Source organism: Ranitomeya imitator, chromosome 1 (genome assembly GCF_032444005.1).
Source record: "Ranitomeya imitator isolate aRanImi1 chromosome 1, aRanImi1.pri, whole genome shotgun sequence".
NCBI classification, from domain to species: domain Eukaryota; kingdom Metazoa; phylum Chordata; class Amphibia; order Anura; family Dendrobatidae; genus Ranitomeya; species Ranitomeya imitator.
In genome coordinates, this window is record NC_091282.1 from 26,063,481 (window position 1) to 26,086,184 (window position 22,704).

The 22,704-nt window shown below is 45.7% G+C and overlaps 1 long non-coding RNA gene across 1 annotated transcript; it reads left to right on the forward strand.

Annotated features, from left to right (window-relative positions):
- Nucleotides 1-1,518: 1,518 nt before the first annotated feature.
- LOC138657582 (uncharacterized) lies at nucleotides 1,519-7,810 on the forward strand. The gene is made up of 3 exons (XR_011317074.1): nucleotides 1,519-1,554; nucleotides 7,151-7,183; nucleotides 7,770-7,810. It is a non-coding gene; the product is annotated as an uncharacterized lncRNA (long non-coding RNA).
- The last annotated feature ends 14,894 nt before the right edge of the window (nucleotides 7,811-22,704 follow it).

Consider the following 22,704-nt stretch of genomic DNA (forward strand, 5'->3'; position numbering starts at 1 on the left):
TGGTGGTCAAAATAAACAAAAACTGAATCAGTAAATATGGAGACGATAGATACCGTAATTGGTGTGGAAAATCGGGGCAGCACGGGGGAGCAGTGGTTAGCACAGCAGCCTTGCAGCGCTGGAGTCCTGGGTTCAAACCCCACCAAGGACAATATCTGCAAAGAGTTTATATGTTCTCTCCGTGTTTGCGTGGGTTTCCTCCGGGTACTCCAGTTTCCTCCCACATTCCAAAGACATACTGATAGGGAATTTAGATTGTGAGCCCCAATAGGGACAGGGATGATAATGTGTGCAACCTGTAAAGCGCTGCGGAATGTGTTAGCGCTATATAAAAATAAAGTTGTTTTTTTTTTAAGTAGCATTTGTCAATTATAATTGTATCTCCCCACTGAGGGGCAGCGCAGTTCTGTTATTGGGATGTATAATATGGCTGCCCTATAATACCTCACCACTGAGGAGCAGACGTCAGTGCTATATAATATGATTGCAATATATTAAGCGAATAAAAACTTAGATGGAAGGAGTGCTTCGTTAATGACTTAATGACTGCACTGTGAGATCTGTGTGTCTCTCCCAGTAATATAGGCTGGATGTGAGATCTGTGTGTCTCTCCCAGTAATATAGGCTGGATGTGAGGTCTGTGTGTCTCCCAGTAATACAGGCTGCGGACTGTGCCGCAAATGTGAACCTAGCCTTAGATGGTGGCGCGAGTGCATGGCCACTGCTCCTTTTCCCATTGTGCTGTTAGATGAGTGCATGGTGGCACGAGGGCATGGCCACTGCTGTATTCCCATAGGGCTTTTAGAGTCCCATTAGCGCACAGTCGTCCTTTTGCTCTCAGAGAACATTCCAAGAGATTTCCAAGGAATTCCTAATTAACAATTTTCTACTTTTTAGGTTTCAGAGGCAGGAGAGGCCATGGGAGAAGCGGTAAGGCCTTACTCCCCTCATTTTAGTGTCTTCCCCATTGCAGCAATTATTCATGAACTTGCTGTAAACTAAAAATATTTAATTTTTGATTATAACCACAAAAATATAAACACACATGAAATAAATGAGGAAATATAAGTATTTTTACATTATGGACAAATAAGGCAACGATGTAATACTGACTGTACAAATTGCAGTATTAAAAACTGCCTAATAGAAATACAATAATTGCCTGGTGGTCAAAATAAACAAAAACTGAATCCGTAAATATGGAGACGATAGATAATCGGTGTGGAAAATCAAAAGTTCAAAAAGACAAGTCGTCCAACACCAGCACGTTTTTTGCCATCGTTCTTCTCAAGCATTTGTCAATTATAATAGTATCTCCCCACTGAGGGGCAGCGCAGTTCTATTATTGGGATGTATAATATGGCTGCCCTATAATACCTCCCCACTGAGGAGCTGCCGTCAGTGCTATATAATATGATTGCAATATATTAAGCGAATAAAAACTTAAATGGAAGGAGTGCTTCTTTAATGATTTAATGACTGCACTGTAACACTTTTGTGTGATTCTTGGTTTTAGGAGACAATGATTTGGCAGCAGAGGATTTGGAAGATCAGGTAATGCTCCATGTCTTTCCCGGGAATATAGGCTGGATGTGAGGCCTGTGTGTCTCTCCGAGTAATATAGGCTGGATGTGAGGTCTGTGTGTCTCTCCGAGTAATATAGGCTGGATGTGAGGTCTGTGTGTCTCTCCCAGTAATATAGGCTGAATGTGAGGTCTGTATGTCTCTCCCTGTAATATAGGCTGGATGTGAGGTCTGTGTGTGGCTCCCAGTAATATAGGCTGGATGTGAGGTCTGTGTCTCTCCCAGTAATATAGGCTGTATGTGAGGCCTGTATGTCTCTCCCTGTAATATAGGCTGGATGTGAGGTCTGTGTGTGGCTCCCAGTAATATAGGCTGGATGTGAGGTCTGTGTCTCTCCCAGTAATATAGGCTGCGGACTGTACCGCAAATGTGAACCTAGCCTTAGATGGTGGTGCGAGGGCATGGCCACTGCTCTTATTCCCATGGGGCTGTTAGATGAGTGCATGGTGGCGCGAGTGCATGGCCACTGCTGTATTCTCATAGGGCTTTTAGAGTCCTATTAGCGCACAGTCGTCCTTTTGATCTCAGAGAGATTTCCAAGGAATTCCACATTAACAATTTTCTACTTTTTAGGTGGCAGTAGTGGTTTCAGAGGCTGGAGAGTCCATGGGAGAAGAGGTAAGGCCTCACTCCCCTCATTTTATTGTCTTCCCCGCTGCAGCAATCATTCATGAACTTGCTGTAAACTAAAAATATTCATTTTTTGTTTTTAAAAAATTAATTGACCACAGAAATATAAACACACATGAAATAAATGAGGAAATATAAGTATTTTTACATTATGCACAAATAAGGCAACAATGTAATACTGACTGTACAAATTACAGTATTAAAAAATGCCTAATAGAAATGCAATAATTGCCTGGTGGTCAAAATAAACAAAAACTGAATCAGTAAATATGGAGACGATAGATACCGTAATTGGTGTGGAAAATCGGGGTAGCACGGGGGAGCAGTGGTTAGCACAGCAGCCTTGCAGCGCTGGAGTCCTGGGTTCAAACCCCACCAAGGACAATATCTGCAAAGAGTTTATATGTTCTCTCCGTGTTTGCGTGGGTTTCCTCCGGGTACTCCAGTTTCCTCCCACATTCCAAAGACATACTGATAGGGAATTTAGATTGTGAGCCCCAATAGGGACAGTGATGATAATGTGTGCAACCTGTAAAGCGCTGCGGAATGTGTTAGCGCTATATAAAAATAAAGTTTTTTTTTTTTTTTTTTAAGTAGCAAAAAGACAAATCGTTCTTCTCAAGCATTTGTCAATTATAATAGTATCTCCCCACTGAGGGGCAGCGCAGTTCTGTTATTGGGATGTATAATATGGCTGCCCTATAATACCTCACCACTGAGGAGCAGCCGTCAGTGCTATATAATATGATTGCAATATATTAAGCGAATAAAAACTTAGATGGAAGAAGTGCTTCGTTAATGACTTAATGACTGCACTGTAATACTTTTGTGTGATTCTTGGTTTTAGGAGACAAAGATTTTGGCAGCAGAGGATTTGAAAGATCAGGTAATGCTCCATGTCTTTCCCGGTAATATAGGCTGTATGTGAGGCCTATGTGTCTTTTCCAGTAATATAGACTAGACGTGAGGTGTTATGAAGGCAATCCAGTGACACAGTGTTCCAGCAATCAGAGCACATACAGTGATCTGACAATAACCCAAAAACAATAGAACGAGCTCTGAGACGTGGACTCTCTGTAGACCGCAATACCTGAACCTATCCTAAACACAACTAAAGGCAGCTGTGGATTGCGCCTGACACTACCTATGCAACTCGGCACAGCCTGAGGAGCTGACTAGCCTGAAGATAGAAAAACAAGCCTGACTTGCCTCAGAGAAATACCCCAAAGGAAAAGGCAGCCCCCCACATATAATGACTGTTAGCAAGATGAAAAGACAAACGTAGGGATAAAATAGATTCAGCAAAGTGAGGCCCGATATTCTAGATAGAGCGAGGATAGCAAAGAGAACTTTGCAGTCTACAAAAAACCCTAAAGCAAAAAACCACGCAAAGGGGGCAAAAAGACCCACCGTGCCGAACTAACGGCACGGAGGTACACCCTTTGCGTCTCAGAGCTTCCAGCAAAACGAATTGACAAGCTGGACAGAAAAAGTAGCAACAAAAGCAAAGAAGCACTTATCTAAGCAGAGCAGCAGGCCACAGGAAAGATCCAGAAGCTCAGATCCAACACTGGAACATTGACAAGGAGCAAGGAAAACAGAATCAGGCGGAGTTAAATAACAAAGCAGCCAACGAGCTCACCAGAACACCTGAGGGAGGAAGCTCAGAAGCTGCAGTACCACTTGTGACCACAGGAGTGAATTCAGCCACAGAATTCACAACAGTACCCCCCCCTTGAGGAGGGGTCACCGAACCCTCACCAGAGCCCCCCAGGCCGACCAGGATGAGCCACATGAAAGGCACGAACAAGATCTGGAGCATGGACATCAGAGGCAAAAACCCAGGAATTATCTTCCTGAGCATAACCCTTCCATTTAACCAGATACTGGAGTTTCCGTCTAGAAACACGAGAATCCAAAATTTTCTCCACAATATACTCCAATTCCCCCTCCACCAAAACCGGGGCAGGAGGCTCAACAGAAGGAACCATAGGTGCCACGTATCTCCGCAACAACGACCTATGGAATACATTATGTATGGAAAAGGAGTCTGGGAGGGTTATGCTCAGGAAGATAATTCCTGGGTTTTTGCCTCTGATGTCCATGCTCCAGATCTTGTTCGTGCCTTTCATGTGGCTCATCCTGGTCGGCCTGGGGGCTCTGGTGAGGGTTTGGTGACCCCTCCTCAAGGGGGGGGTACTGTTGTGAATTCTGTGGCTGAATTCACTCCTGTGGTCACAAGTGGTACTGCAGCTTCTGAGCTTCCTCCCTCAGGTGTTCTGGTGAGCTCGTTGGCTGCTTTGTTATTTAACTCCGCCTGATTCTGTTTTCCTTGCTCCTTGTCAATGTTCCAGTGTTGGATCTGAGCTTCTGGATCTTTCCTGTGGCCTGCTGCTCTGCTTAGATAAGTGCTTCTTTGCTTTTGTTGCTACTTTTTCTGTCCAGCTTGTCAATTCGTTTTGCTGGAAGCTCTGAGACGCAAAGGGTGTACCGCCGTGTCGTTAGTTCGGCACGGTGGGTCTTTTTGCCCCCTTTGCGTGGTTTTTTGCTTTAGGGTTTTTTGTAGACTGCAAAGTTCTCTTTGCTATCCTCGCTCTATCTAGAATATCGGGCCTCACTTTGCTGAATCTATTTTATCCCTACGTTTGTCTTTTCATCTTGCTAACAGTCATTATATGTGGGGGGCTGCCTTTTCCTTTGGGGTATTTCTCTGAGGCAAGTCAGGCTTGTTTTTCTATCTTCAGGCTAGTCAGCTCCTCAGGCTGTGCTGAGTTGCATAGGTAGTGTCAGGCGCAATCCACAGCTGCCTTTAGTTGTGTTTAGGATAGGTTCAGGTATTGCGGTCTACAGAGATTCCACGTCTCAGAGCTCGTTCTATTGTTTTTGGGTTATTGTCAGATCACTGTATGTGCTCTGATTGCTGGCACACTGTGTCACTGGATTGCCTTCATAACAGTGAGGCCTATATGTCTCTCCCAGTATTATAGGCTGAATGTGAGGTCTGTGTGTCTCTCCCAGTAATATTGGCTGGATGTGAGGTCTGTGTGTCTTTCCCAGTAATATAGGCTAGATGTGAGGTCTGTGTGTCTCTCCCAGTAATATAGGCTGGATGTGAGGTCTGTGTGTCTCTCCCAGTAATATAGGCTGAATGTGAGGTCTGTGTGTCTCTCCCAGTTATAGGCTGGATGTGAGGTCTGTGTTTATCTCTCCCAGTAATATAGGCTGGATGTGAGGTCTGTATGTCTCCCCCGGGAATATAGGCTGTATGTGAGGCCTGTGTGTGTCTCCGAGTAATAAAGGCTGGATGTGAGGTCGGTGTCTCTCCCAGTAATATAGGCTGGATGTGAGGTCCGTGTGTCTCTCCCAGTAATATAGGCTGAATGTGAGGTCTGTGTGTCTCTCCCAGTAATATAGGCTGGATGTGAGGTCTGTGTGTCTCTCCCAGTAATATAGACTGGATGTGAGGTCTGTGTGTCTCTCCCAGTAATATAGGCTGAATGTGAAGTCTGTGTGCGTCTCCCGGTAATATAGGCTGGATGTGAGGTCTGTGTTTCTCTCCCAGTAATATACGCTGGATGTGAGGTCTGTGTGTCTCTCCCACTAATATAGGCTAGACGTGAGGTCTGTGTGTCTCCCAGTAATATAGGCTGGATGTGAGGTTTGTGTCTCTCCCAGTAATATAGGCTGGATGTGAGGCCTGTGTGTCTCCCAGTAATATAGGCTGGATGTGAGGTCTGTGTCTCCCAGTAATATAGGCTGGATGTGAAGCCTGTGTGTGTCTCCCAGTAATATAGGCTGGATGTGAGGTCTGTGTGTGTCTCCCAGTAATATAGGCTGAATGTGAAGTCTGTGTGCGTCTCCCGGTAATATAGGCTGGATGTGAGGTCTGTGTTTCTCTCCCAGTAATATACGCTGGATGTGAGGTCTGTGTGTCTCTCCCACTAATATAGGCTAGACGTGAGGTCTGTGTGTCTCCCAGTAATATAGGCTGGATGTGAGGCCTGTGTGTCTCCCAGTAATATAGGCTGGATGTGAGGTCTGTGTCTCCCAGTAATATAGGCTGGATGTGAGGCCTGTGTGTGTCTCCCAGTAATATAGGCTGGATGTGAGGTCTGTGTGTGTCTCCCAGTAATATAGGCTGGATGTGAGCTCTGTGTGTCTCCCCGTAATATAGGCTGGATGTGAGGTCTGTGTCTCTCCCAGTAATATAGGCTGGATGTGAGGTCTGTGTCTCCCAGTAATATAGGCTGGATGTGAGGCCTGTGTGTGTCTCCCAGTAATATAGGCTGGATGTGAGGTCTGTGTCTCTCCCAGTAATATAGGCTGGATGTGAGATCTGTGTGTCTCTCCCAGTAATATAGGCTGGATGTGAGGTCTGTGTCTCTCCCAGTAATATAGGCTGGATGTGAGATCTGTGTGTCTCTCCCTGTATTATAGGCTGGATGTGAGGTCTGTGTCTCTCCCAGTAATATAGGTTGGATGTGAGATCTGTGTGTCTCTCCCAGTAATATAGGCTGGATGTGAGATCTGTGTGTCTCTCCCAGTAATATAGGCTGGATGTGAGGTCTGTGTCTCTCCCAGTAATATAGGCTGGATGTGAGATGTGTGTCTCTCCCTGTAATATAGGCTGGATGTGAGGCCTGTGTGTCTCCCAGTAATATAGGCTGGATGTGAGGTCTGTGTGTCTCCCAGTAATACAGGCTGCGGACTGTGCCGCAAATGTGAACCTAGCCTTAGATGGTGGCGCGAGTGCATGGCCACTGCTCCTTTTCCCATTGTGCTGTTAGATGAGTGCATGGTGGCACGAAGGCATGGCCACTGCTGTATTCCCATAGGGCTTTTAGAGTCCCATTAGCGCACAGTCGTCCTTTTGCTCTCAGAGAACATTCCAAGAGATTTCCAAGGAATTCCTAATTAACAATTTTCTACTTTTTAGGTTTCAGAGGCAGGAGAGGCTATGGGAGAAGCGGTAAGGCCTTACTCCCCTCATTTTAGTGTCTTCCCCATTGCAGCAATTATTCATGAACTTGCTGTAAACTAAAAATATTTAATTTTTGATTATAACCACAGAAATATAAACACACATGAAATAAATGAGGAAATATAAGTATTTTTACATTATGGACAAATAAGGCAACGATGTAATACTGACTGTACAAATTGCAGTATTAAAAACTGCCTAATAGAAATACAATAATTGCCTGGTGGTCAAAATAAACAAAAACTGAATCCGTAAATATGGAGACGATAGATAATCGGTGTGGAAAATCAAAAGTTCAAAAAGACAAGTCGTCCAACACCAGCACGTTTTTTGCCATCGTTCTTCTCAAGCATTTGTCAATTATAATTGTATCTCCCCACTGAGGGGCAGCGCAGTTCTATTATTGGGATGTATAATATGGCTGCCCTATAATACCTCCCCACTGAGGAGCTGCCGTCAGTGCTATATAATATGATTGCAATATATTAAGCGAATAAAAACTTAAATGGAAGGAGTGCTTCTTTAATGATTTAATGACTGCACTGTAACACTTTTGTGTGATTCTTGGTTTTAGGAGACAATGATTTGGCAGCAGAGGATTTGGAAGATCAGGTAATGCTCCATGTCTTTCCCGGGAATATAGGCTGGATGTGAGGCCTGTGTGTCTCTCCCAGTAATATAGGCTGAATGTGAGGTCTGTGTGTCTCTCCGAGTAATATAGGCTGAATGTGAGGTCTGTATGTCTCTCCCTGTAATATAGGCTGGATGTGAGGTCTGTGTGTGGCTCCCAGTAATATAGGCTGGATGTGAGGTCTGTGTCTCTCCCAGTAATATAGGCTGTATGTGAGGCCTGTATGTCTCTCCCTGTAATATAGGCTGGATGTGAGGTCTGTGTGTGGCTCCCAGTAATATAGGCTGGATGTGAGGTCTGTGTCTCTCCCAGTAATATAGGCTGCGGACTGTACCGCAAATGTGAACCTAGCCTTAGATGGTGGCGCGAGGGCATGGCCACTGCTCTTATTCCCATGGGGCTGTTAGATGAGTGCATGGTGGCACGAGTGCATGGCCACTGCTGTATTCTCATAGGGCTTTTAGAGTCCCATTAGCGCACAGTCGTCCTTTTGCTCTCAGAGAGCATTCCAAGGAATTCCACATTAACAATTTTCTACTTTTTAGGTTTCAAAGGCAGGAGAGGCCATGGGAGAAGAGGTAAGGCCTTACTCCCCTCATTTTAGTGTCTTCCCTGCTGCAGCAATCATTCATGAACTTGCTGTAAACTAAAAATATTTAATTTTTGATTATAAAAAGTTAATTGACCACAGAAATATAAACACACATGAAATAAATGAGGAAATATAAGTATTTTTACATTATGCACAAATAAGGCAACAATATAATACTGACTGTACAAATTGCAGTATTAAAAACTGCCTAATAGAAATACAATAATTGCCTGGTGGTCAAAATAAACAAAAACTGAATCAGTAAATATGGAGACGATAGATAATTGGTATGGAGAATCAAAAGTAGCAAAAAGACAAGTTGTCCAACCCCAGCACGTTTTTTGCCATCGTTCTTCTCAAGCATTTGTCAATTATAATAGTATCTCCCCACTGAGGGGCAGCGCAGTTCTGTTATTGGGATGTATAATATGGCTGCCCTATAATACCTCCCCACTGAGGAGCAGCTGTGTGATTCTTGGTTTTAGGAGACAATGATTTTGGCAGCAGAGGATTTGGAAGATCAGGTAATGCTCCATGTCTTTCCCAGTAATATAGGCTGGATGTGAGGCCTGTGTGTGTCTACCAGTAATATAGGCTGGAAGTGAGGCCTGTATGTCTCTCCCAATAATATAGACTGGATGTGACGTCTGTGTGCTGAGGGCTCACAACATAATCCGCAAATATTGGCCACTCCTGAACAAAGCTTACCCCAACATCCAGATTTTCAGGAATCCACCACTCATGTGCACCAGACGCCCTAACAACATACGTGACACTGTTGTAAAGGCGGATCTTGGATCCGTCAGAACCACATCTACCAGAACCCTCAGTGGACAGAGAAGGACTGGTACCTTCCCATGCCTCAGTTGCATGAGTTGTTCAAACGTCATCAAGGGCAATGAGGTAGTCCATCCACGCACGGGCAAATCTTATCCCATTAAGGACTAATATACATGCGAGTGCAATTTTGTCGTGTACATCATTAAGTGTCCTTGTGGCCTACTATATGTGGGCGAAACAACTCAAGCCATTAGGGATCGTATCTCAAGCCGCAAATCTACTATCAGATGTGACAAATTATGGTTACCCCTTCCTGCCCATTTCAAGGAAGCTAAATATAACATGGCCCAACCCAGGTTCCAGATAATAGAGAAAGTCCCAAGACCAAGGAGGGGCGGGAATCATATTAAGCTGTTGAAACAGCGCGAAACATATTGGATATGTACTCTTGACACTCTTCATCCTAGGGGTCTCAACCGCGATATAGATTGGTTAATATAATAAAAACTCTAATTTTTTCTCCTAGATCAATTGAGTCACAACCCATGTACGTAGCCAAGATGGTAAGATGAACCACTCCTTATTCTGCCCCCCTCCCTCCCCGCGTCTTTCCTATGCTTTGTTCTATGCTTTTTTTTTCTCCTTTTATTTAGTTTATTTGGTTTGGTCTCCTACGTGTATGCTCGATTTATTTCATTTGTTGCAAATCAGTTCTATTAATTTATTCTCTTTATTTGATCTATACTTCATCCATGTATTTTTTCATTTACCATTTGATTTTTTAATTTCGTTATTTCATTTATTACTATTATTATTTTGTATTAATATTTTTATTCTTCTGTATCCCGTTTCTTCATCTGTACTTGTACGCATTACCTTGTGATTTTGCATATTTGTTTGATTAATTATTTCCATTTATCTTTGAGTCCACGCTTTACATATCATGTTCCCTAAATGTCATCATTTACTTGTTCCATTCTGTGTATCCATCAGTCATCCTTTATTATTTACCTCTCTTCCAACACCCACATCCACCTATCCATGTTTACTCTTCTCTTCCTATCCTTGTGTCCCATCATCTACATACTGCCTTTTCCACACTCCTCTCGGCAACGATTCACCATGCAGCCTCCCTATGCAAGCGGCCCCTCCTCTTCCCTGCTCTTACCACATACACTAAGTCACCGCGTCAGCCCGCCCTCCACTTATGTTGCCATGGTTACGCATATACTAGCCCATTACACAGACGCACACACCGTCGCTGGGCTTCTGCGCATGCGCCGGCGTTCATCTGGACTTCCGGTCACCTGACCGGCCGATGCGCTATAAGGCAGTGAGCTCCGCTGACTGGCGCTACCTCCTTCTTCTTGGGCGCACACCTGCCAGCCCTCCCACTTTGCCACCAACGTCAGCTTTTTCAGCCATGATCTCAGGCACCGCGTGACTTTCCTGCTGTAAGCCCAGCTACTGTTGAGATAAGTACCGTTCATTTTTTACTTCCCACTATACTTACCTTGCCTTGCAGCTTCCTTTATCTTCAGCATAAATATCTACCTCAAGGCTACAGTTTATCCCAACGTGGTAATTACTACACTTTATTGGTTACCACTAGAGTTGAGCGACCTTGACCTTTTTAGAGTCGAGCCGGGTTTTGCGAAACCCGACTATGTCCAAAGTCGGGTCGAGTGAAATCGGCCGATTATGACGTAAAGTCGGGATCGACCGAAACACGAAACCCAATGCAAGTCAATGGGGCAGCATAGTCGGCAGTGAGTGGGGGCCAGGAAAACACCTAGAGTGCCCATTTTAATGTCAAAACCATCCATTCTTCTTAATGAAGCTTGTCAAGCGTAATTTACCTTATAATAATTGGAAGGCATTTGAAATTGGGGGTCATTTGGCTAAAGTTGTGGGGGGTAGGGCTGGTTCAAGTAATTAGTGGGCCCAGGAAATCTGGACCACGTCACGGCAGTGGAGCAGGGAGAGGTAAGTATTTCAACTTTGCAAGTGCTGTGAACCTGAGCAAGCAGGGGGGGCCCACTCGTTGGCATTGGCACTGGCACAGGGCCCCTCAAAGTACAGCGGTGTGTTTGCACGGCGGGGGCGCCTCCCACCGGCAGCAACACTTTTGCGTACTATGAGAGGCCCTGTGCCAGTGACGTCGCCAACTAGTATTCCTCCCCCCACCTGATGAAGGAACCTGCACTTTCATCTGCACCTTCCTCTTTGTCCCCGTGTAAGGTGGTATGGTATGCGGGAAGAGCAACCTGACTTTCAGCAGGGTCACAATGTTGTTGTGTAGCGTGCACGGGGAATGTTGCGTTATGGGTCAATGTACCAGCAGACTCATCTATCACTGGCTGGGCAATGGGCACGATGAAGTGGAAACACAGATATAGGCCCAAAGAAGAAAGTGGGCTAAATGCAGTTCAAAATTGGTAACACAGGAATAACCAGGGGGCATTGCAGTGGAGGACAACTGGAATGAGAGGCTGACACAGAGAGTAGGGCCAAATCAGTAAGTAGTCGAAATGCAGTTCAAAATTGGCAACCGTAGTAAACAGGCGGCACAGCTTTGTTCAGTGGAGGAGAACAGCAAGGAGTGGCAGACACCGATAGTAGGCCCCAACCCAACTAGTAGGCCAAATGCAGTCTAACATTAACAACTACTTAACGAGAGGCTGAAAATGGTATTTCAGGACAGGAAACCAGGAGAACAGCAAGGAGTGGCAGACACCGATAGTAGGCCCCAAACCAACTAGTACGCCAAATGCAGTTGTTCCATTTAACCACAATTTAATGAGAGCCTGAAGATAGAAGCTCAGGAAAGGCAACCTGGGGAACACCTTGGAGTGTAACACACCATCTCTCTCCACCCCATACCCATTTTGTAGGCCTAATGCTGTGTACTTTTCTACAACTACTAAACGAGAGTCGGAAGACCGAAGCAATGGCAAGGAAACCTGGGGAACACCTTGGAGTGTAACACACCATCTCTCTCCACCCCATACCCAATTTGTAGGCCTAATGCAGCCTACTTTCCGACACCTACTAAACGAGAGCATGAAGATCGAAGCTCAGGAAAGGCAACCTGGGGAACACCTTGGAGTGTAACACACCATCTCTCTCCACCCCATACCCATTTTTTAGGCCTAATGCAGTGTACTTTTCTACAACTACTAAACGAGAGTCGGAAGACCGAAGCAATGGCAAGGAAACCTGGGGAACACCTTGGAGTGTAACACACCATCTCTCTCCACCCCATTCCCCATTTTTTAGGCCTAATGCAGCCTACTTTCCGACACCTACTAAACGAGAGCATGAAGATCGAAGCTCAGGAAAGGCAACCTGGGGAACACCTTGGAGTGTAACACACCATCTCTCTCCACCCCATACCCATTTTGTAGGCCTAATGCTGTGTACTTTTCTACAACTACTAAACGAGAGTCGGAAGACCGAAGCAATGGCAAGGAAACCTGGGGAACACCTTGGAGTGTAACACACCATCTCTCTCCACCCCATACCCAATTTGTAGGCCTAATGCAGCCTACTTTCCGACACCTACTAAACGAGAGCATGAAGATCGAAGCTCAGGAAAGGCAACCTGGGGAACACCTTGGAGTGTAACACACCATCTCTCTCCACCCCATACCCATTTTGTAGGCCTAATGCTGTGTACTTTTCTACAACTACTAAACGAGAGTCGGAAGACCGAAGCAATGGCAAGGAAACCTGGGGAACACCTTGGAGTGTAACACACCATCTCTCTCCACCCCATACCCAATTTGTAGGCCTAATGCAGCCTACTTTCCGACACCTACTAAACGAGAGCATGAAGATCGAAGCTCAGGAAAGGCAACCTGGTGAAAACCTTGGAGTGTAACACAACCTGTCTCTACACCCCATACACAATTAGTAGGCCTAATGCAGCGTAGTTTCCAACAGCTACTAAACGAGAGCCGGAAGATCGAAGCTCAGGAAAGGCAACCTGGGGAACACCTTGGAGTGTAACACAACCTCTCTCTACACCACGGAAGGGCTGATTCTTAGGAAGGAAGGCTGTTGTAAATAAGCATTGCGCGTCCGAGGGTGATTATATTCTTATTCGGTATCTACTCACCCTCGGACGCGCCATGCTTCTTGATTTGTAATTAATGTTTATTTGCAATGTGCTTTTGACTTACTCAATTATTTTTTTAATTATTGATTTTATTAAATTAATAGTTTAACATCTTATTGGAAATAATTTAAAGGAGACGCGACAGGACAACACTCGGTGGATGCCATATCTGTGTTAACAACTCCAAAAAACTTTCAGTTAACTTCTTGCAGGAGAAAGAAATTGTAGCTGTTGGACCTTTGTAGTACAGTTCCAGATATTTGTTGTGTGTTTGTTTTGATTGTTAAAATGTCTGCATTTGAGATCTCAACACGATCTTATTTTTTTTAATCAAATTAATTTTTTTTATATTTAATGATGTTGGTTCAAGGGGTACACGGGCAGCAATAGACAGGTTAGTGGAGGCCTAGTGGAAGGATTGACGGCAGACAGGCATCAAAGGCCTAACATTGGGCTGGCTGTAGGCAAGTTAAAATTGGTTCCAGGGGAACACGGCCATCAGTGGCCTGGTCAGTGTAGTTGTAGTTGAAAGAACGGGACGCAGACAGGCTTCGAAGGCCTAACATAATAACATAGGGCTGGCTGTAGGCAAGTTAAAATTGGTTCCAAGGGAACACGGCCATCAGTGGCCTGGTCAGTGTAGTTGTAGTTGAAAGAACGGGACGCAGACAGGCTTCGAAGGCCTAACATAACAAACTTGGGCTGGCTGTAGGCACTTTTAAATTTGTTCCAGGGGTACATGGGCAGCAGTGTATGGTCAGTGGAAGTCTAGTGGAAGGAGTGACCGCAGACAGGCTTCCAAGGCCTAACATAACAAACTTGGGCTGGCTGTAGGCACTTTTAAATTGGTTCCAGGGGTACACGGGCAGCAGTGGTCTGGTCAGTGGAAGTCTAGTGGAAGGAGTGACCGCAGACAGGCTTCCAAGGCCTAACATAACAAACTTGGGCTGGCTGTAGGCACTTTTAAATTGGTTCCAGGGGTACACGGGCAGCAGTGGTCTGGTCTGTGGAAGTCTAGTGGAAGGAGTGACCGCAGACAGGCTTCGAAGGCCTAACATAATAACATAGGGCTGGCTGTAGGCAAGTTAAAATTGGTTCCAAGGGAACACGGCCATCAGTGGCCTGGTCAGTGTAGTTGTAGTTGAAAGAACGGGACGCAGACAGGCTTCGAAGGCCTAACATAACAAACTTGGGCTGGCTGTAGGCACTTTTAAATTTGTTCCAGGGGTACATGGGCAGCAGTGTATGGTCAGTGGAAGTCTAGTGGAAGGAGTGACCGCAGACAGGCTTCCAAGGCCTAACATAACAAACTTGGGCTGGCTGTAGGCACTTTTAAATTGGTTCCAGGGGTACACGGGCAGCAGTGGTCTGGTCAGTGGAAGTCTAGTGGAAGGAGTGACCGCAGACAGGCTTCCAAGGCCTAACATAACAAACTTGGGCTGGCTGTAGGCACTTTTAAATTGGTTCCAGGGGTACACGGGCAGCAGTGGTCTGGTCTGTGGAAGTCTAGTGGAAGGAGTGACCGCAGACAGGCTTCGAAGGCCTAACATAATAACATAGGGCTGGCTGTAGGCAAGTTAAAATTGGTTCCAAGGGAACACGGCCATCAGTGGCCTGGTCAGTGTAGTTGTAGTTGAAAGAACGGGACGCAGACAGGCTTCGAAGGCCTAACATAACAAACTTGGGCTGGCTGTAGGCACTTTTAAATTTGTTCCAGGGGTACATGGGCAGCAGTGTATGGTCAGTGGAAGTCTAGTGGAAGGAGTGACCGCAGACAGGCTTCGAAGGCCTAACATAATAACATAGGGCTGGCTGTAGGCAAGTTAAAATTGGTTCCAAGGGAACACGGCCATCAGTGGCCTGGTCAGTGTAGTTGTAGTTGAAAGAACGGGACGCAGACAGGCTTCGAAGGCCTAACATAACAAAAATGTCAAAACAATGGTATTGTCAGTGCCAGGCATTGAAGGATGTCAGCGCCTAGACTACACATTGGTGAAGCTGTGAGAGATAATTTTGCTAGTGGTAGAGCACTGTTTGAGCTGGGGGGGGGAACTGTCTTGTGGCCGGCGGTACAGGCACAGGGCCCCTCATATTACAACGGTGTGTCTGACGTTGGGTGCGCACCACCACCGCCAGAGACACTTTATTGTACTATGAGGGACCCAGTGGCAGTGCCGTCGACCAAAAGCGGCCACACCCACCTCTTCAGACAAACAGCACTCTCAAGGGTCCAAGCGCAAAGTGGCGATAGCACGGCCCCGTGTGGGGAGTTTGGCCATTTCGTGAGGTGGAAACATGTCGTATGCTGGACAATCAGGTGAAGAAAATTACGAGATTGGAAAAGTCATTCAGAATAGTCCACAGGCAAGACCTTTTCATAGGAAAGCTAGGTGTCAGCCGGGCAGGGTGGGGCAAAAGATTTTGAAATCCAGTTGTGGTTCATTTTAATGAAGGTTAGATCATCTACATTTTGGGTAGCCAGACGAGTCCTTTTTTCTGTTAGTATTGAACCTGCAGCACTGAATACTCTTTCTGATAGGACACTAGCTGCCGGGCAAGCAAGCTCCTGCAATGCATATTCTGCCAATTCTGGCCAGGTGTCTAATTTGGATGCCCAGTAATCAAATGGGAATGACGGTTGAGGGAGAACGTCGATAAGGGATGAAAAATAGTTTGTAACCATACTGGACAAATGTTGTCTCCTGTCACTTTGAATTGATGCTGCAGTACCTGTCCTGTCTGCGGTCATAGAAAAATCACTCCACAACCTGGTCAGAAAACCCCTCTGGCCAACGCCACTTCTGATTTCTGCCCCTCTAACACCTCTGGTCTGCTGGCCCCTGGAGCTCGTGTGAGAACGATCACGGGCGCTGTGTGCAGGGAATGCCAGAAGCAAACGGTCAACAAGAGTTGATTGTTTTGTTGCTAATATTAGTTCCAAGTTCTCATGTGGCATAATATTTTGCAATTTGCCTTTATAGCGAGGATCAAGGAGGCAGGCCAACCAGTAATCGTCATCGTTCATCATTTTTGTAATGCGTGTGTCCCTTTTGAGGATACGCAAGGCATAATCCGCCATGTGGGCCAAAGTTCCCGTTGTCAAATCTGCGGTTGTGCTTGGTTGAGGGGCAGTTGCAGGCAAATCTACGTCACTTGTGTCCCTCAAAAAACCAGAACCCGGCCTTGCCACGCCACCAATTTCCCGTGCCCCCGGGAAAGCTTCCTCATTAAAAATATACTCATCCCCATCATCCTCCTCATCCTCCACCTCCTCTTCGCCCGGTACCTCGTCATGTACACTGCCCTGACCAGACAATCGCTGACTGTCATCAAGGCTTTCCTCTTCCTCTGGTGCAGACGCCTGATCCTTTATGTGCGTCAAACTTTGCATCAGCAGACGCATTAGGGGGATGCTCATGCTTATTATGGCGTTGTCTGCACTAACCAGCCGTGTGCATTCCTCAAAACACTGAAGGACTTGACACATGTCTTGAATCTTCGACCACTGCACACCTGACAACTCCATGTCTGCCATCCTACTGCCTGCCCGTGTATGTGTATCCTCCCACAAAAACATAACAGCCCGCCTCTGTTCGCACAGTCTCTGAAGCATGTGCAGTGTTGAGTTCCACCTTGTTGCAACGTCTATGATTAGGCGATGCTGGGGAAGGTTCAAAGAACGCTGATAGGTCTGCATACGGCTGGAGTGTACAGGCGAACGGCGGATATGTGCGCAAAGTCCACGCACTTTGAGGAGCAGGTCGGATAACCCCGGATAACTTTTCAGGAAGCACTGCACCACCAGGTTTAAGGTGTGAGCCAGGCAAGGAATGTGTTTCAGTTGGGAAAGGGAGATGGCAGCCATGAAATTCCTTCCGTTATCACTCACTACCTTGCCTGCCTCAAGATCTACAGTGCCCAGCCACGACTGCGTTTCTTGCTGCAAGAACTCGGACAGAACTTCCGCGGTGTGTCTATTGTCGCCCAAACACTTCATAGCCAATACAGCCTGCTGACGTATGCCAGTAGCTGCCCCATAATGGGAGACCTGGTGTGCAACAGTGGCAGGTGCGGATGGAGTGTTTGTGCGACTGCGGTCTGTGGACGAGCTCTTGCTTCTGCAGGAGGACGAGGAGGAGGAGGAGGAGGAGGGGGTGCGAACGGCTACAGACAACTGTTTACTAGACCGTGGGCTAGGCAGAACTGTCCCAAACTTGCTGTCCCCTGTGGACCCTGAATCCACCACATTTACCCAGTGTGCCGTGATGGACACGTAACGTCCCTGGCCATGCCTACTGGTCCATGCATCTGTTGTCAGGTGCACCTTTGTGCTCACAGATTGCCTGAGTGCATGGACGATGCGCTCTTTAACATGCTGGTGGAGGGCTGGGATGGCTTTTCTGGAAAAAAAGTGTCGACTGGGTAGCTCGTAGCGTGGTACAGCGTAGTCCATCAGGTCTTTGAAAGCTTCGCTTTCAACTAACCGGTAGGGCATCATCTCTAACGAGATTAGTCTAGCTATGTGGGCGTTCAAACCCTGTGTACGCGGATGCGAGGCTAAGTATTTCCTTTTTCTAACCATAGTCTCATGTAGGGTGAGCTGGACTGGAGAGATGGAGATCGTGGAACTAGCGGGGGTGCCGGTGGACATGGCAGTCTGAGAGACGGTGGGAGATGGTATTGTTGCCGCCGGTGCCCTAGATGCAGTGTTTCCTACTACGAAACTGGTGATTCCCTGACCCTGACTGCTTTGGCCTGGCAACGATACCTGCACAGATACAGCAGGTGGTGCGCTAAATGGTGGTCCTACACTGCCGGAAGGGATGTTGCGTTGATGACTAGCTTCATTGGCCGAGGGTGCAACAACCTTAAGGGACGTTTGGTAGTTAGTCCAAGCTTTCAAATGCATGGTGGTTAAATGTCTATGCATGCAACTAGTATTGAGACTTTTCAGATTCTGACCTCTGCTTAAGGAAGTAGAACATTTTTGACAGATGACTTTGCGCTGATCAATTGGATGTTGTTTAAAAAAATGCCAGACTGCACTCTTTCTAGCATCGGATACCTTTTCAGGCATTGCAGACTGAGCTTTAACCGGATGGCCACGCTGTCCTCCACCAGGTTTTGGCTTTGCCACGCGTTTTGGGCAAGATACGGGCCCGGCAGATGGAACCTGTGGCGATGTTGATGCCTGCTGCGGCCCCTCCTCCTCCTCTGCTTCAGAACTGCTGCCGCCTGCACCCTGTTCCCCCAATGGTTGCCAATCGGGGTCAAGAACTGGGTCATCTAATAACTCTTCTTGTACCTCCTGCGCAACTTCGTCTGTGTCACCGTGTCGTTCGGTGGTATAGCGTTCGTGATGGGGCAACATAGTCTCATCAGGGTCTGATTCTTGATCAGCACCCTGCGAGGGCAATGTTGTGGTCTGAGTCAAAGGACCAGCATAGTAGTCTGGCTGTGGCTGTGCGTCAGTGCACTCCATGTCAGATTCAATTTGTAATGGGCATGGACTGTTAACTGCTTCACTTTCTAAGCCAGGGACGGTATGTGTAAAGAGCTCCATGGAGTAACCCGTTGTGTCGCCTGCTGCATTCTTCTCTGTTGTTGTTTTTGCTGAAGAGGACAAGGAAGTGACTTGTCCCTGACCGTGAACATCCACTAACGACGCGCTGCTTTTACTTTTACCAGTTTCACGAGAGGAGGCAAAAGAGCTAGAGGCTGAGTCAGCAAGATAAGCCAAAACTTGCTCTTGCTGCTCCGGCTTTAAAAGCGGTTTTCCTAATCCCAGAAAAGGGAGCGTTCGAGGCCTTGTGTAGCCGGACGACGAACCTGGCTCCACAGCTCCAGACTTAGGTGCAATATTTTTTTCCCCACGACCACCTGATGCTCCACCACTACCACTACCCTCATTACCAGCTGACAATGAACGCCCCCGGCCACGACCTCTTCCACTAGACTTCCTCATTGTTTTAAAAACGTAACCAAACTAACGTTATTTGTTGCAGTCACACAACTTACACGGTGAGCTATAACTTCAGTATGATTTAGCTACCCCTTTACAGGTTGGTGAGACCACAGCGAAAATCAGGCCCAATGTTACACACTCTTTTTTTGGTGGCTGCAAATTAGAGAGATGCCCCACACGCAGGACTGTCACTGAAGCACAAATGTTAATATTAATGTCACACTATTATTTTTTTTTATTTTTATTTTTTTCAGGAACACTTTAGAAACCCCCCCAAAAAAAAAAAATAGATTTTTGCAGGGAGAATTTAGAAAACAAATGTAACAAACTATATAGTCCAACAAAAGAGAAATGACGAGGGCACTCACCAGTCTTCTTATAGTGCAAAAATCGCTTACTTTATTGATGTGACATCTAAAAATCCAAGGTCGGGTTACCGATGGAGCCGAAGCTCAGGTGAGCAGGAGGGAGTGGAGACGACGGCCGTTTCGCGCTGTGCTTGCGCTTCTACGGGTCAGTGCAGATGAGAGCAAGACAGCGGAAATATAGCACCGGCCAAGGTACCACCCTCCTCCGCTACCTCCCTCCCACAACACATAAAAACACTCTATAAAAAGCACAACTTAAAATAATACAGACATATCGAATATATCTTAACTCGGAACATATTCAATGACAAAACATGCAGTTTTGTGCACAAATACAAACATGTTAAATAACCCTCTTAACATATTAATCATATAAAAGAAACAGTGTGACTGCTCAAAACTTTTACTGAACCTAATCTCACGATTCTAATATCTCACAGAAATATGGATAAATCTACCCTATCGTTGAATCCCAGGGGGCCCATTGCTTCACAACGCATGATCCACCTGGCCTCAACTCTAAGGAGTAAGTTATTCAAATCGCCCCCTCCAGCTGGTAAAGACACCCTTTCCAGTCCTGCAAAAGTGAGGCAATCTACTTTACTCTCATGTTTTTCCCTTACATGCGAGATCAGGCGCGGTACTCCTTTGCCTGTAGCAATCGATCTGCAATGTTCCCTGAACCGCATGAATAGAGGTCGAACAGTTTTCCCAATGTAGTAATACTTGCAAGGACAAAAAATCACGTAAACTACGTGATCTGTCCTGCATGTAATAACATTTTTTACTACATGTGTGATGCCCCCCATTCTAATGACCCGGTCTGTTACGCGTTGATTGCAGAATGAACAATGACCACACTTAAAGTTACCATGCGGTGCGGTTTTGGCTAGCCAATTTTGGTTTGGTTTAGACAACCGATTTCTCACTAATTTGTCCCTTAATCTTACACTTCTCCTGTTTGCTATAAGGGGACCTCTGGCTGCTACAGCTGCCAACTCTTTATCTTGACTTAAAATGTGCCAATTCCGTTTTATGGCTAGCCTAATCTGGCGGTCCATATTGTTATACGCAAAACAAAAAGTAAACCTCTTTTCTTTTTTACATATTCGTGCCGATGGAACAACCTTATTCTCCATATTTCTTTCCCTCATGACTTCCTCCTGTGCTGAACATAATAGATTTTCTGGGTATCCTCTTTCCCTAAATCTTTGCGCCATTTCTTCTGTTTGTCGCATAAACCCTTTATCTGTGTTATTAACCCGGCTGACTCGTAAAAATTGGCTGCGCGGCAATGCTAATTTTGTGTGAAAAGGATGGAAACTATCATATCGCATCATGGTATTACCTGCCACTGGTTTGCGGTATAAGGACGTGCAGATTTTACCTCCCTCTATTTCTAACAAAACATCCAGAAATTCTAAACGGTTACCTCCATAATTTGACGTAAATGACATGTTCATATTATTACTTTCATTTAGAAAAGACACAAAATTTCTGAACATATCCTCTGTACCGTCCCAGATCAATATCACATCGTCGATATATCTCTGATAATACTTAATGTACTGCAAAAAATTGTTCTTATTAGTATATACATATTTTTCCTCGAAGAGTCCTAAGAATAAATTTGCAAAAGTACAAGCTACCGGAGTCCCCATCGCAGTCCCCACTTCCTGTACATACCACTCATCTAAAAACATAAACGCATTGTGGGTCAAGATGAAATCTAACGCCTCACAAACAAAATTAACAAAGTTCCGACTCCTATTCAAGGTGCACAAAATCCGTCCAATAGCTTCAACTCCAGTTTTTTGCGGGATACGCGTATATAAGCTTTCTACGTCTATAGAAGCTAAAGCGTACCCATCATGCCAATCAAAATCTTGTAAACTGGAGAGAAACGAATTGGTATCTTTAAGATATGCTGGAATATCTCTCAACATAGGGCGTAAAAGCCAATCTATATACTGGGACAGGGGCTCAGTGAGCGACCCTATCCCAGATACGATCGGCCGACCTGGAGGGCATTGGACAGACTTGTGCACCTTCGGAATGTGGTACCAGTGGGGTCTGGTGGGGAACTCCGGTAGCAAGCATTCCGCTTTTCTTTGAGTTATTACCCCCAATTCTACATACTTTCTTAGGAAAGACCTAAGGTCACTTTTATACTTCTGCAAAGGACTCCCCGATAACAATCTGTACACCCGTGTATCACATAACTGTCGTCTGGCTTCGTCGATGTAATATGATCTGGGAAGCAGTACAATCTTTCCTCCTTTATCAGCAGCTCTCACCACTGTATCATCCCAAGACCGAATTTCTCTGAGGGCTAGCTGTTCTTCTTTGGTTAAATTACTAAGGGATTTAGGATATATAAGCGCTTCCACATCCTTGATCACCTGAGCCTCGAATAAGTCTATCACATTCCCCGGGGATACTACCGGCATAAATCTGGAAGATACCCCACCTGTAAAAGGCAAAACTTTATCCTCTAACGGAGCCTGACTCTCCATGTTATCATTAATACCTAGGAGTAATCTTGCCTCCTCTCTTTCATCAGCCAGAGCCCCTGTTCCTGCCATAAAGCCTAATGGACCAATAATAACCGGTTTTTCTCCTTCTGGAATGTGTATGACTGGTGCTTTATTATTAAACATTTTATAAAGATGAATTTTCCTAGTTGATTTGAAAAGATCAATCTTAAAATCCGTGAGGTTAAACTCCTGAGGAATGCAGAATCCTAAACCCTTAGTTAACAACGACAAATGAATAGGGGTTAATATATGGTCAGTCAAATTAATTATAGTTCCACCAGCCGAATTGTCTAATATTTGCGAGTCCACGCTACGTGTTTGCGTTTCTGTTGTCTGTTCAACCCGCCTCTTCCTTCTGCTCCTCCGGGTCTTTCTTCTAAAGGGGTCGATGTTTCAGGGATTTCTGAGTCCACCGCTGATGGTATTTCTAAGGAACTTGCCGAATTGCCTATCTCATCACTTAAGCTAGATTCAGATTCCGTGGTTAAATATTCTCTTTTACGGTAATTATTTTTT